Source organism: Ursus arctos, unplaced genomic scaffold (assembly GCF_023065955.2).
Source record: "Ursus arctos isolate Adak ecotype North America unplaced genomic scaffold, UrsArc2.0 scaffold_14, whole genome shotgun sequence".
NCBI classification, from domain to species: domain Eukaryota; kingdom Metazoa; phylum Chordata; class Mammalia; order Carnivora; family Ursidae; genus Ursus; species Ursus arctos.
In genome coordinates, this window is record NW_026622808.1 from 3,344,670 (window position 1) to 3,356,724 (window position 12,055).

At 44.3% G+C, this 12,055-nt stretch overlaps 1 non-coding gene across 1 annotated transcript; it reads right to left on the bottom strand.

Moving 5' to 3' along the window:
• Positions 1–343: 343 nt before the first annotated feature.
• On the bottom strand, positions 344–415 carry TRNAW-CCA (transfer RNA tryptophan (anticodon CCA)). Its single transcript has one exon. It is a non-coding gene; the product is annotated as a tRNA-Trp (tRNA).
• Positions 416–12,055: the final 11,640 nt, after the last annotated feature.

The window sequence follows — 12,055 nt, forward strand, 5'->3', positions numbered from 1 at the left end:
ACGTTTCATTTTCTGTTTTCTATTGCGTGGTTGGTCTTTTTAAAAACTTGTTCTTCTGGTCGCAAGGTTTGTGACGGGGTGGGGGAAGGAGGAGGTGGGCAGGGTCCCTTGTCCGGAGAGTCCCCACCGAGGTGCCCAGGCTCGAGGCAGCGCCTCCTGGCGTTGCTCAGATCAGCGCCGCGGGCTCGGAAAACGACACGGCCCGTCCCCTGAGGTTCAGTTCTCTGGCTTCCTTGCTGCGAAGGAGTTAGTGGCTGGAGGGTCCTTGGCGTCCTTGCAGGGACGAAATGACAAATGACCTAAACCCCCCATTTCCTTGCGTGGGGGAGAAAATGGGTGCTTGTGACCCCGACGTGACTTGAACACGCAACCTTCTGATCTGGAGTCAGACGCGCTACCATTGCGCCACGAGGTCAGCGGACAGGAACGACTTTTGATCCTTTAAGGCTCTTCCTTCCTACACCTCCCCCCTCCCCGGTCGCGTCCCCGCGTCGCTCCTGCGCTTTCCGAGTGAGCCGCAGGGCGGACGGCACCGAGGCGCGGACGCGGGGCTGCACCCCGCAAGGGCCGGGGCTCTCCGCCGCAGGGCCGATGCCCGGGCGCCGCCGCCACCACCTGCCGGACGCGGCGCTCGGCCTTCCGCAGGGACGGTCTGGCTCCAGGCCGGGCGCGGCGGCCCCAGGGGCCCCGGAGCCGCCCGGGCTGCTGTCTCCGGGGGCCACCAGCGTGCGGCCCCCGGGAGGCCGGCGGCTGGGAGGTAGCGCCCGCGAAACTCGCAACCCACTCGGCGCCAGGAAGCGAAGGTTGGGAGCCCGCTCGTCCCACGGACAGGAGTAAAGGGAAAAAAATCCAAGTGACTTTGGAACAATGGTCGTGAGCCCCTCCTCCCCGCCCCACCCCCAGTTATAAAACCAAAACTCATTTTTGAAAATTGGGTATTATAGAAGAGTGTAATAAAACTTGAAATCAGTGAGTTCTTTGATTGCTTTTTGATGTATTTCCACATTTCCTTCTTCCCAGGTACTCACAAGTGTCCAATGATCGCGTGACTGCGAAGAACCGCAGAGTTTCAGAAAACTGCACACAACAAAGGTATCGCTTAATGAGTCATCACCAAGGGAGCAAACACCCTGGCCACCGCCAGCCAGGTCAAGAAGCAGAACCTGCCCACCACTCACCCCCAAAAGCCTCTGGAGGGTCCACAACCACTCTCCACCTTTAGGGTAATTACTTACCTGCTTTTCTCCCCCCCCCCTTTTTTTTTAAGTCGGCTTCGCCCAGCGTGTAGCCCCGCGGGGTCTTGAACTCGGGATTCTGAAATCAACACCTGAGCTGAGATCAAGAGTGCATCGCTCAACGGACTGAGCCACCCAGGCGCCCCCCACTGCCTTTCTTTATAGTTTTATCATTCAAACGTGCATCCATAACACTATAGTTTCCTTTTGTAAAAGTCACTTTTCATGGGGTTCCCCATCCCTCCCTTTTGCCTTCAGAGCGCCCCCCAACTCCCTGAAATGATGTTCTGACCTTCCCAGTCCCTAGCTCGGAGGTCTTCTGACCGGTGATGTTAGCTTAGATCATTTAGTTAACATGGTTTCTGCTGTTTCTCCATTGTCCTGCTGTTTCCTGCTTTGTAATTAATAAATATTTGGGGGTAAATGCTTTGAAACCAGGCAAATACCGTATTTCTCCTCAAGCTTGCACCCACTAATTTTAGCATCTATCGTGCCTGCGGCAACTATTACTGATGGTGATTTTCGACTTCCTTTTTCCTTCTACATTTATCATCGTGATCCTTCTATAAGAAAGAGCTGGCTTTCCTTCCCATTTATTTATATATTACATATTCAGTTACTCATTTGCTTCAATACAGATTTAGGTATTTTTAAATTCTATGGATTTAATCCATAGAATATCATTTCTTCTTTCTTTCCCTTTCTTTCTTTCTTTCTTTCTTTCTTTCTTTCTTTCTTTCTTTCTTTCTTTCTCCTTTCTCTCTCTCTCTTTCTTTCATTCTTTCTTTCTCTTTCTTTCTTTTTAGATTATTATTTATTTTAGAGAGAGAGCACGAGCGTGGGGAGGGGCAGAGAGAGAGGGAGAGAGAGAATCTCAAGCAGACACCACTCTGCTCCCGGAGCCTGACACTGGGCTCCATCCCATGACCGCCAAGATCATGACCTGAGCTGAAATCAAGAGTCCGATGCTTAACCGACTGAGCCACCCAGGTGCCCCTCTCCTGGGTACTTTTTATTTCTATGGATTTAATCCATAAAATACCATTTCTTATATTGTTTCCAAAATTGTTCCAGCTTTGGCCATTATGAGCTCCTTCAGGTTGGCGCTTGGGTTTTTTCGACATGCTACCATCTTCTTTTCAGCATTTCCTTACTTTCTGGCAAGATGTGCCAGGTTCATCCCGTACTATTCCTATGCGTGTCCTTGAATCAACCATTTGTCCAAGGAGTCCTGTTTCCTGTTCTTGGAGAGTCTAACATTTTAAACTTCTTTTCCCTTTTAGGTTAAATTTATAACAGAAAATGCACAAATCTTAAGTGTAAATTGATGGAGTTTTAACAAATGTGTATCATTGTGCAACCCAAGCCTTATCAAGCTATAGAACTTTGGCATTACTCTAGAAAGTTCCCTCATGGTTCTTTCCAGTCAATTCCCAACCCCAACTCCTAGGTAGAATGACTATTCTTATTTTTTCCCCACCATAGATTATTTTTTAAAAAGATGTATTTATCTATTTTAAATACAGAGAGAGCACATGTGCTTGGTAGCAGGGGAGGGAGAGAAGCAGACTCCCCGTTGAGTGGGGAGCCTGATGCAGGGCTTGATCCCGAGACCCGGAGTTCATGACCTGAGCTGAAATCAAGAGTTGGATGCTTAAGACTGAGCCACCTGGGCGGCCCCCACCATAGATTATTTTTGCCTATTCTAGAGTTTCAAACAAATGAAATCATACAATATGTGTTCTTTTCTTTGGGTAAGGTTTCTTTCACACAGTATGTTTTCATCCATGTTAGTAGTTTGCCCCTTTTTATTGCTCATTAATGTTTTATGGTATGAATATACTATAGATTATTGATTCTCCTACTGATGGAAACTTTGTAGAATCAAACCAAGTTATACTGTTATAAGGATGGCAAATAGATCAATGGAACAGAATACAGTCATGGAACAGAAACACACCCAAACTTACATGGTCTTTTGATTTTCTTTTTTTAAAGAAATATTTTATTTATTTGAGAGAGAGAACATGATCCAGGGGAGGAGAAGAGGTAGAGGGACAAACAGATTCCATGCTGAGTGTGGAGTCTGATGTGGGGCTTGAGCCCATGATCCTGAGATCATGACCGGAGCTGAGATCAAGAGTTGGTTGCCCTGGGGCTCCTGGGTGGCACAGCGGTTAAGCGTCTGCCTTCGGCTCAGGGCGTGATCCCGGCGTTATGGGATCGAGCCCCACATCAGGCTCTTCCGCTATGAGCCTGCTTCTTCCTCTCCCACTCCCCTGCTTGTGTTCCCTCTCTCGCTGGCTGTCTCTATCTTTGTCGAATAAATAAATAAAATCTTAAAAAAAAAAAAAAAAGAGTTGGTTGCCCAAAAAACTGAGCTGCCCAGGTGCTCCTGTGGTCATTTGATTTTCAACAAAGATACGAAGTCATTTAATGGGGGAAAGGAATTTCTTAAACACTATTGGGATAGTAGATGTTCCTATGGAAGTAAAAGTGAATATTGGCTATCACCTCACACCCTACTGAAAAAATTGATTTGATACGTATTATACATCTAACTATAAAAGCTAAAACTCTGAGGGAAACAAAAGCAAAAACCCTGGAATATTTAGAGGGAAATATTAGAGAACATCTTCATGGTTTGGGCATAGGGGAAGGTTTTGTAGGTCACAGAAAGCAATAAGAGAAAAAAAATTATCAATTGATCCTTATCAAAAGTAAAATCTTCTGGGGGGCCTGGCTGACTCAGTCAGTAGAACAGCCTACCCTTGATCTCGGGGTCATGAGTTCAAGCCCCACGCTGGGTGTAGAGACTTACTCAGCCATCAAAAAGAATGAAATCTTGCCATTTGCAACGATGTGGACAGAACTAGAGGGCATTATGCTAAGTGAGATAAGTCTGTCAGAGAAAGACAGATATCACATGATTTCACACATATGTTGAATTTAAGAAACAAAGCAGGTGAACATGGGGAAGGGAAGGAAAAATAAAGAAGGATGAAAACAGAGGGAGACAAACCATAAGAGACTCTTAACTCTAGGAAACACTGAGGGTTGCTGAAGGGGTGGCGGGTGGGGAATGGAGTAACTGGGTGATGGGCATTAAGGAGGACACTTGATGTAATGAGCACTGGGTGTTATATGCAACTGATGAATCACTAAATTCTGCCTATAAAACCAATAATAACAGTACATGTTAATTAAATTGAATTTAAATCAAAAAATTTAAAAAATAATTATAGTCTCAACTGTTTTTGACAAATAGGAATCAATCCATTTAATCATCATTTAAAAATAAAATAAATTAAAAAGTTACTGAAATCCAATAGGTTTCCTATTTGCCCCAGGAGAGTGGAGCAGAGCTGGGCTGGAAGAGCTTTGGTGGAAGAAGAATCCAGGACCAGGCTCAGGCCATGCAGAAGAAAACACAGGTTCTGTCTGAGGCCGTGGGTGGTAACACTCTCCCTACACTTCCTTCCATGCCAGAGCTTGTTTGTTTGTTTGTTTATTTATTTATATTATGTTCAGTTAGCTACTGTATAGTGCATCATTAGTTTCTGATGTAGTGTTCAATGATTCATTAGTTAAGTGTAACACCCAGTGCTGGCTTCTGTCTTGTTAGACATGAATGTGGTCCCACTTGTCCCCAGGTTGTTTTCTTATTTGCCATCCCCTATGGGTAGAGCTGTAGAGTGACCCACTCTTTTGCCAAAAGAAAAACAAGAATGGGCCGCTAGGGTTGGGGAGAGGAGAAGGAGGAGAAGGAGGGGAAGAGGAAGAGGAAGAGGAAGAAGAGGAAGAAGAAGAGCCAGAAGCTTGAAGAAGAAGAAGAAGAAGAAGAAGAGGAAGAAGAAGAAGAAGAGCCAGAAGCTTGAAGAAGGAGGAGGAGGAGGAGGAGGGGGGGGAGGAGGAGGAGGGTGGGGGAGGAGGAGGAGGGGGAGGAGGGGGAGGAGGAGGGGGAGGAGGAGGGGGGAGGAGGAGGAGAGCCAGAAGCTTGATTCTTGTCCTCAGAGAGAAAATGTAGCTGAGCACAGGACCTGGTTAGAAATGCAGTTCTAGGGTACAGGGCAGGTAGACCAGAGTCTGTTCTATTGAGTTCATTCTGAGGGTGTTAATGGACAGCCTCAAATGATCATATATGTGCACAATGTGTGTGTGGGGGGGTCCCTTTGTGTCTTTTGTACCAGCTCAGGGAGTCCTAAAGCCTCTTAAATAAGCCTGCCTATCACCTCGGACTCACTAGCACACTCCTGCTAAGAAGGTCATACCCAGATGGTAAAAGGAGAGAAGGCGCAGTATTGTGGGAATGTGGTTGGTCACGGCACTGATTGAGGGGGAGTGGAATGGAGAGAGGACGTGGGAAGTTATATTTGGAGTCATAAAATCTTTATAACTCTGAGTCGGGTTGGATCTGGGACATTACCTAATTCCCATGACATAGGGAGGATCACGTGGCCAACTGCGTCATCTGAGGGTCTGCCAGTCAATTGGTCTATGCCTCCTGTGTTCTTATTTATATCACCAAAGGCCTTGTCATCTTGTCATGCTGTATTAGCACAGAAAAGCTACTGGATTTCTCTTGGGAATGGCCAAGCTTCTCCGCTGTTTCCAGTCTTATGACTTCAGCGGGAAGAACATGCCATCCATGCTGACCTTGTCTTACAAGTCAAGCATGTCCAACGGTGTGATAGATGGTGGCCCGAGAAGGAAATTTAAGAGGTTGAGAGGAAGAAGCCTCTTTCCTCAAGTATTTCGTACATCAAAAAAACCCTGTGTCTGAAATCCTGCCATTAGATTAGAATCCCTTGATTCATCAAGGTGTCTTTCTTCTCCAAAGGGCTCCTGTGGATTTGAAAGTGGTGATCTCACTGTCACCATCCACTTCAGAGACAGAGCTCCAGGACAGTGGGGATTCCAGGAATGTGCTGGGGGGACCCTCCCAGGAGCGAGCTCTCATCACCTTGGACAGAGTGGTTACAGACGTATCATCTTCTCATTGCTTTCGCTCTGCGCTGACCCTGGCTTCACTGGTCACTTATCCTCACTGCATAGAGAGCTCCCAGAGAATAAGAAAGGGATAAAGGACCACAAGTCTTGAAACCTAGGGCTGCAAACTATATTCATTGCTCTCCTCTAACTTCCTTCCCTTCAACCTTGTAAAGCCATGAGCATCGGCCTCGCAGAAAAGCCACTTTGGGAGAGACAACTTTTCCCTCAGAAAACATGAGTCCAGAGTCCAGTTTCCCACCTGAGGAAAAGAAGAGTAATATTGTCGCACCAAATTCTCAAATTTCTATATGGGTTTCCCTAAGATACCTACTGCCTGGGGATATGAAACATCAGGGTTTTCTATGGCAATAATATCACCTCAAATGACAGCGTGGAGTTCTGCTTATATGAACAGATTTGGAGAAACTCCAGGTGCAGATGGGATGGCAGGAGTTGAAAGTTTCCTCTCAAAAATTTGAATCCTGCTCACCTCAGTAATTTTGATATTCCCCCCAAACTCATTTCCCTATGGAAAGAAGAAGGTTCCTCTCCCAATTTCTATGGGATACAAAATCCCCAAACTTAGAGAAGGCAATGTTGAATTAGCAATTATTAAAAAGGATGTGATTGCCCTATGTTGGCAAACATGTGTGGGCAGGAAGCACTCTCATACACAACTGGGGAGAGTCCAAAGCTGTTGGAAGGCATATGACCTATGTATTAAAAGGCCTTATCAATACGTGTACTTTGCCCCAGAAATTTGGCTTTTATGGCCCCATGAAAACAAGGATGTTTGGAAGGGTTTTCCTGTAGGGTTACCCAAATTGTGTTTGTAATAGTGAAAAAGTAGAAATCTTAGCTGCTCTTGTTCCATAATTACAGTCTAGATTTTCAAAATAAATATGAGAGGCAGGGAAGGAGACGTCCCAGGTTGGGTGGCCCAGGAAGCCAACTCTGAGGTGGCCATTCGCGCGGAGGCTCACGTACGCAAAAGAGTAGGAAGCAGGCCTGGGTAGACAGAGAAGTTGGGCTACCATGCCATCTCAGCTAAGGTATCAGCTGACCCTGCGACATGCCCCGAGGCTGAGCTGGTCCCTCAAAACTGCCCCAGCATTGTGTAGAAGAGCCAGTTCTTTGTTCCAATGTTAGCCGGCCCTCGGCCCTCGGTGTGGGCTGTCCCAAGAATGGGCTGTGATTTGGGGGCGGGGGGGGGGGGGAGGGAGCTCTCTTAAGCTGAGCGCTGCATGCCAGTAACACTCCCAGCCCCTGGAGAAGAAATTCTTCAGTTCTGAAGGGGGGCCCCAGGCAGCATCCACCACAGCCCTCACCGTTCTTTTTCTTAAGATTTTATTTATTATTTATTTGAGAGAGAGACAGAGATAGTGAGAGAGAGCATTGAGTGGGGAGGAGAGGGAGAAGCAGGCTCCCTGAGCAGGGATCCCAACCCGGGGCTCCATCTCAGGACCCTGGGATCATGACCCCAATTGAAGGCAGACGCTTAAGCGACCGAGCCACCCAGGCTCCCCAGCAGCCCTCACCTTTCACAGCTTGGACTTAGTTTTTGGAGAAGCAACTCCAGGATTCTGGTGGGCCTCTTCTCCTGGAAGAATCTTATAAGAGGATGGAACTCCAGCCTCCCCTCCCCCTGCACTGGTCCTAGGGCTGCCAACTATATTCGTTGTTGCTCTTCTCTAACATCCATTCTGATGCTCCTCACGCTGGTCTTGGTGGCTTCGCAGATGGCAGGATACTCAGATTCTCATCTCTGAGGCCTTGGTCACCAGTGTGTTTCTCAGGCTTTGTGTCCCTACCTGTTTACTACGAAAGTGGATACGATAGTACCAAGCGGTGTTCTAGCGGGTGATCTGGGTGCCAAACATATGCTTCCCTTCTCCTGCCGTGTAACAATGGCCCTACCATTTGCCAAGGATCAGGATCAAATATCCCTGTCATAATGGTGACTCTTCTTCTTGCTGGCTGGTCTCTTGGTAGTAGCCACAGTGTAGAGCTCAGAGTTGATGTGTTTTCTGAACAAATTGTTCTGCCTTGGGGAACAAACCTTCCAAGCTTACAGCACCCAGGTTTGAGAAATTGAAACCTATTCCTCAACTGCGTCACTGGAAGTGAGGGTGAGCCAAGTGTCTCCTGCTTCTACTCCTTGGTTCCCAGTCTATGTATTCTCTCTATGGAATCAGAACCATAAACAGGTAGTGGATTTAAAATATACACTGAACTCTGAAGACAGTGTCCCATCCTTGCCTTGGGCTGGCACCTCAGGTGTGTCTTTCACAGCCATTCCATCTCCATCACTCTATCAGCCTGGCAGCTTTTGGGGGATGTGGTTTGTGGTAAGATCAGTGGATCCCATGACGGTATGCACATTCCTTTACCTCCTCTGTGATAAAGGCGGTTCCTTGGTTTGGTGTGAAGTTATATGGGACCCCATGCCAGGGAATCAAGCACTCTATAACCCCCCAAATAGTCAGAGCTTTTGTCGGAGGCCTTGAGAACAGGAGAGGCAAACATATACCTACAGTATGGGTTGAGTCCAGTCATGTGCATTGCTGCATATGCTATCCAGAATAGAAGGGGTCCAACAGAGCTGACTTGCTGCCAAGGGTCTGAGAAAATCACCCTTCTACTGTCAGAGTTCAGGGGTGTGTCACTGGAAGATAAGGGGCAATATATTACGGGAGAGAGCCCTAAAACTTACAATTTTCCTGGAATATTTAGTTGAGTCCTGAGCTGTGCATGGTGGAAAAGAAGAGAAACCCTATAAAAGAGCAGCACCGGAGAGGCCAAATGAATGAGCACAGATTTCAACATCTGTCCGATACTGGAAAGACAGAGATTATTGTTCAAGATCAAGCCCTACCAAGTAAACACCTTGGACTTTCCACTGAGACTGGAAGTGAGGGACTCTAGAAGTAAGGGGCAAAACTGAAATAGATCAACTTTATTTATTTGTTTATTTATTTTTAAAAATATTTTATTTATTTATTCAACAGAGATAGAGACAGCCAGCGAGAGAGGGAACACAGGCAGGGGGAATGGGAGAGGAAGAAGCAGGCTCCTAGCAGAGAAGCCTGATGTGGGGCTCGATCCCAGAACACTGAGCCGAAGGCAGACGCTTAACAACTGAGCCACCCGGGCACCCCTGAAATAGATCAGCTTTAATAAAGCCTGGAGTCAATCATAAATGGGGTCAGGTTATGCATTAGTGCTCTAGCTGTCTGCTACACTAAAATATGACCCTCCCTCTTTAGAAAAAGAGAAATCAGAAATCTATAGAATTTTTGTCATCTATAATGTCTGGCATCAAATGGAATATTAGAAGGCATGCTAAAAAGAGAGAGAGAGAGAGAGAGAAGGATCAGCTGACCAGATAGCAAGACAAACAACAGACATAGGAGCATACCCAGAAGGGATTCACCTATTGCAGTTAATAGTCAGGGACTTTAAAGTAAACATTTTTAATAGACTTAAGAAATTTGAGAAAGAATGGAAAATTTCAGCAGATACCCAGAATCCATATAAAGACAGAAAAAAATTTCCAGAAACAAAAAATTTGACAAAAACTAAGAATTTAAGAGACGGGTTTAATGTAAGATTAAAAATAGAATAATGCAATGGAATCTTACTCAGCCTTCAAAAAATGAAATCTTACCATTTGCAATGATGTGGATGGAACTAGAGGGTACTATGCTAAGCAAAATAAGTCAGTCAGAGAAAGACAATTATCATACGATTTCGCTCATATGTGGAATTTAAGAAAGAAAACAGAGGATCATAGGGGATGGAGGGAAAAGTAAAATAAGATGAAATCAGAGATGGAGAAAAACCATTAGAGACTTTATAGGAAACAAACTGAGGGTTCCTGGAGCAGAGGTAGGTGGGGGGATGGAGTAGCTGGGTGATGGACATTAAGGAGGGCACGTCATGTAATGAGCACTGGGTGTTATATGCAACTGATGAATCACTGAACTCTACCTCTGAAACTAACGAAACACTGTATGTTAATTGAATTTAAATAGAATAAAATTTTAAAAATAAAAACAAAATAAAAATAGAATAGATATTAGTTAATGGAAAGGAAAGTCAGTGGAAAGTAATCAGTTTGACGCACAGAGAGAAAAAAAAAGGTTAGGAAATACAGAAAACCTTAAAAGGCGTCTGGAACACGTGAAAGGTCTAATTTATATATAACTGGAATCTTAGAATGAGGGAGAGAGAAAATGGGGCAGAAGCAATATTTAAGGAATCACTGGCTGGGAATTTCCTCACACTGATGAAAGACATCATAGCAGTCTCAGGAAGCTCTACAAACAGTAAATGGGATGTAAACATAAACCAAAAGACCTTCCCACCTAGGCACATCACTTTCAAACTTATAAAAATGGGGACACCTGGCTGGCTCAGTCAGGAAAGCATGCAGCTCTTGATCTTGGGGTCATGAGTTTGAGCCCCACGTTGGGTGTAGTGTTTACTTAAAATTAAAGTGTTCTTTAAAAAAACTTATAAAAACCAAGGGCAAAGGTAAAAATCTTAAAAGCAGCTATAGAAAGATAAAAGCAAGAACAGAATGTATAATTGACCTTTTAATAAGAACCGTGGAAGCCAGACGACAGCAATGTCATTTTATTTTAGGTGATAAAAGAAAAAAAAAAAAGACAACAGAAAACAAAATGCCAACCTATGATTCCAATTCCAAGGGAAAATATCCTTTCTAAATTAATGCAAAATAAAAATATTTCAGACAAAAACTAAGATAACCCACTGGAAAGCTATAATAAATGTCAAAAGAAATTAACCAGACAGAAGGGAAATGATCCTCCCTGGAACAAGGAACTTCAGGAAAGAATGAAGAAAACTAGGTAAATATGTGATTAAATATCAATAAGCATTGCTTACACAGTAACAGTAATAATATCTTTTGGAGTTTAAAACATATGCAGAAATAAAATATGTAATGATGGAACAAGTGTCAAGGAGTAAATAGAATTAAATTTAGTTTTCTCATTGCTTTGACATGTTAAAATATTAATTTCAAGAGTGCTCTATTGAGTCAAAGATTCATAGGGAATTTTAAGGGCAATGATTTTCAAACATTTCAGTCTCAGGATACTCTTACAATTTTAAAAATTATTGAGGAAACCAAAGGGCTTTTATTTATGTAGGTTATATCTATTGATATTTACCACATTTGAAATTAAAGTAGGAAAAATAAAAACTATTGATTAATGTATTAAAATTGGCAATAAACAATGACATGATATTGAAAAAATCATATTCTAATAAAAACAATATTTTCTTTTTTTTTTAAAGATTTTATTTATTTATTTTGACAGAGAGAGAGACAGCCAGCAAGAGAGGGAGCACAGCAGGGGAGTGGGAGAGGAAGAAGCAGGCTCCCATCAGAGAAGCCCAATGTGGGGCTCGATCCCAGAACGCCGGGATCACGCCCTGAGCCAAAGGCAGACGCCCAATGACTGTGCCATCCAAGCGCCCCTAAAAACAATATTTTCAAAGACAAAAAATTGGTGCAGAGTAGCATGGTTTTACATTTTTGCAAATCTCTTTAATGCTTGACTGTATTAGTTTGTTAGAACTGCTATAACAAAATACCAGAGGTGGTTTTAACAAGAGATATTAATTTTCTCACAGTTCTGGAGGTAAGAAGTCCAGGATCAGGGTGTCTGCAGGCGTGATTTCTCCTGACTCCTCTCTCCTTGGTTTGCTGGTAGCCAGTCTCTTGTTGCCTCTTTGCATAGCTGTCCCTCTGTATATGTGAACCCCTGGTGTCTCTGTGAATCCAAATTTCCTCTTCT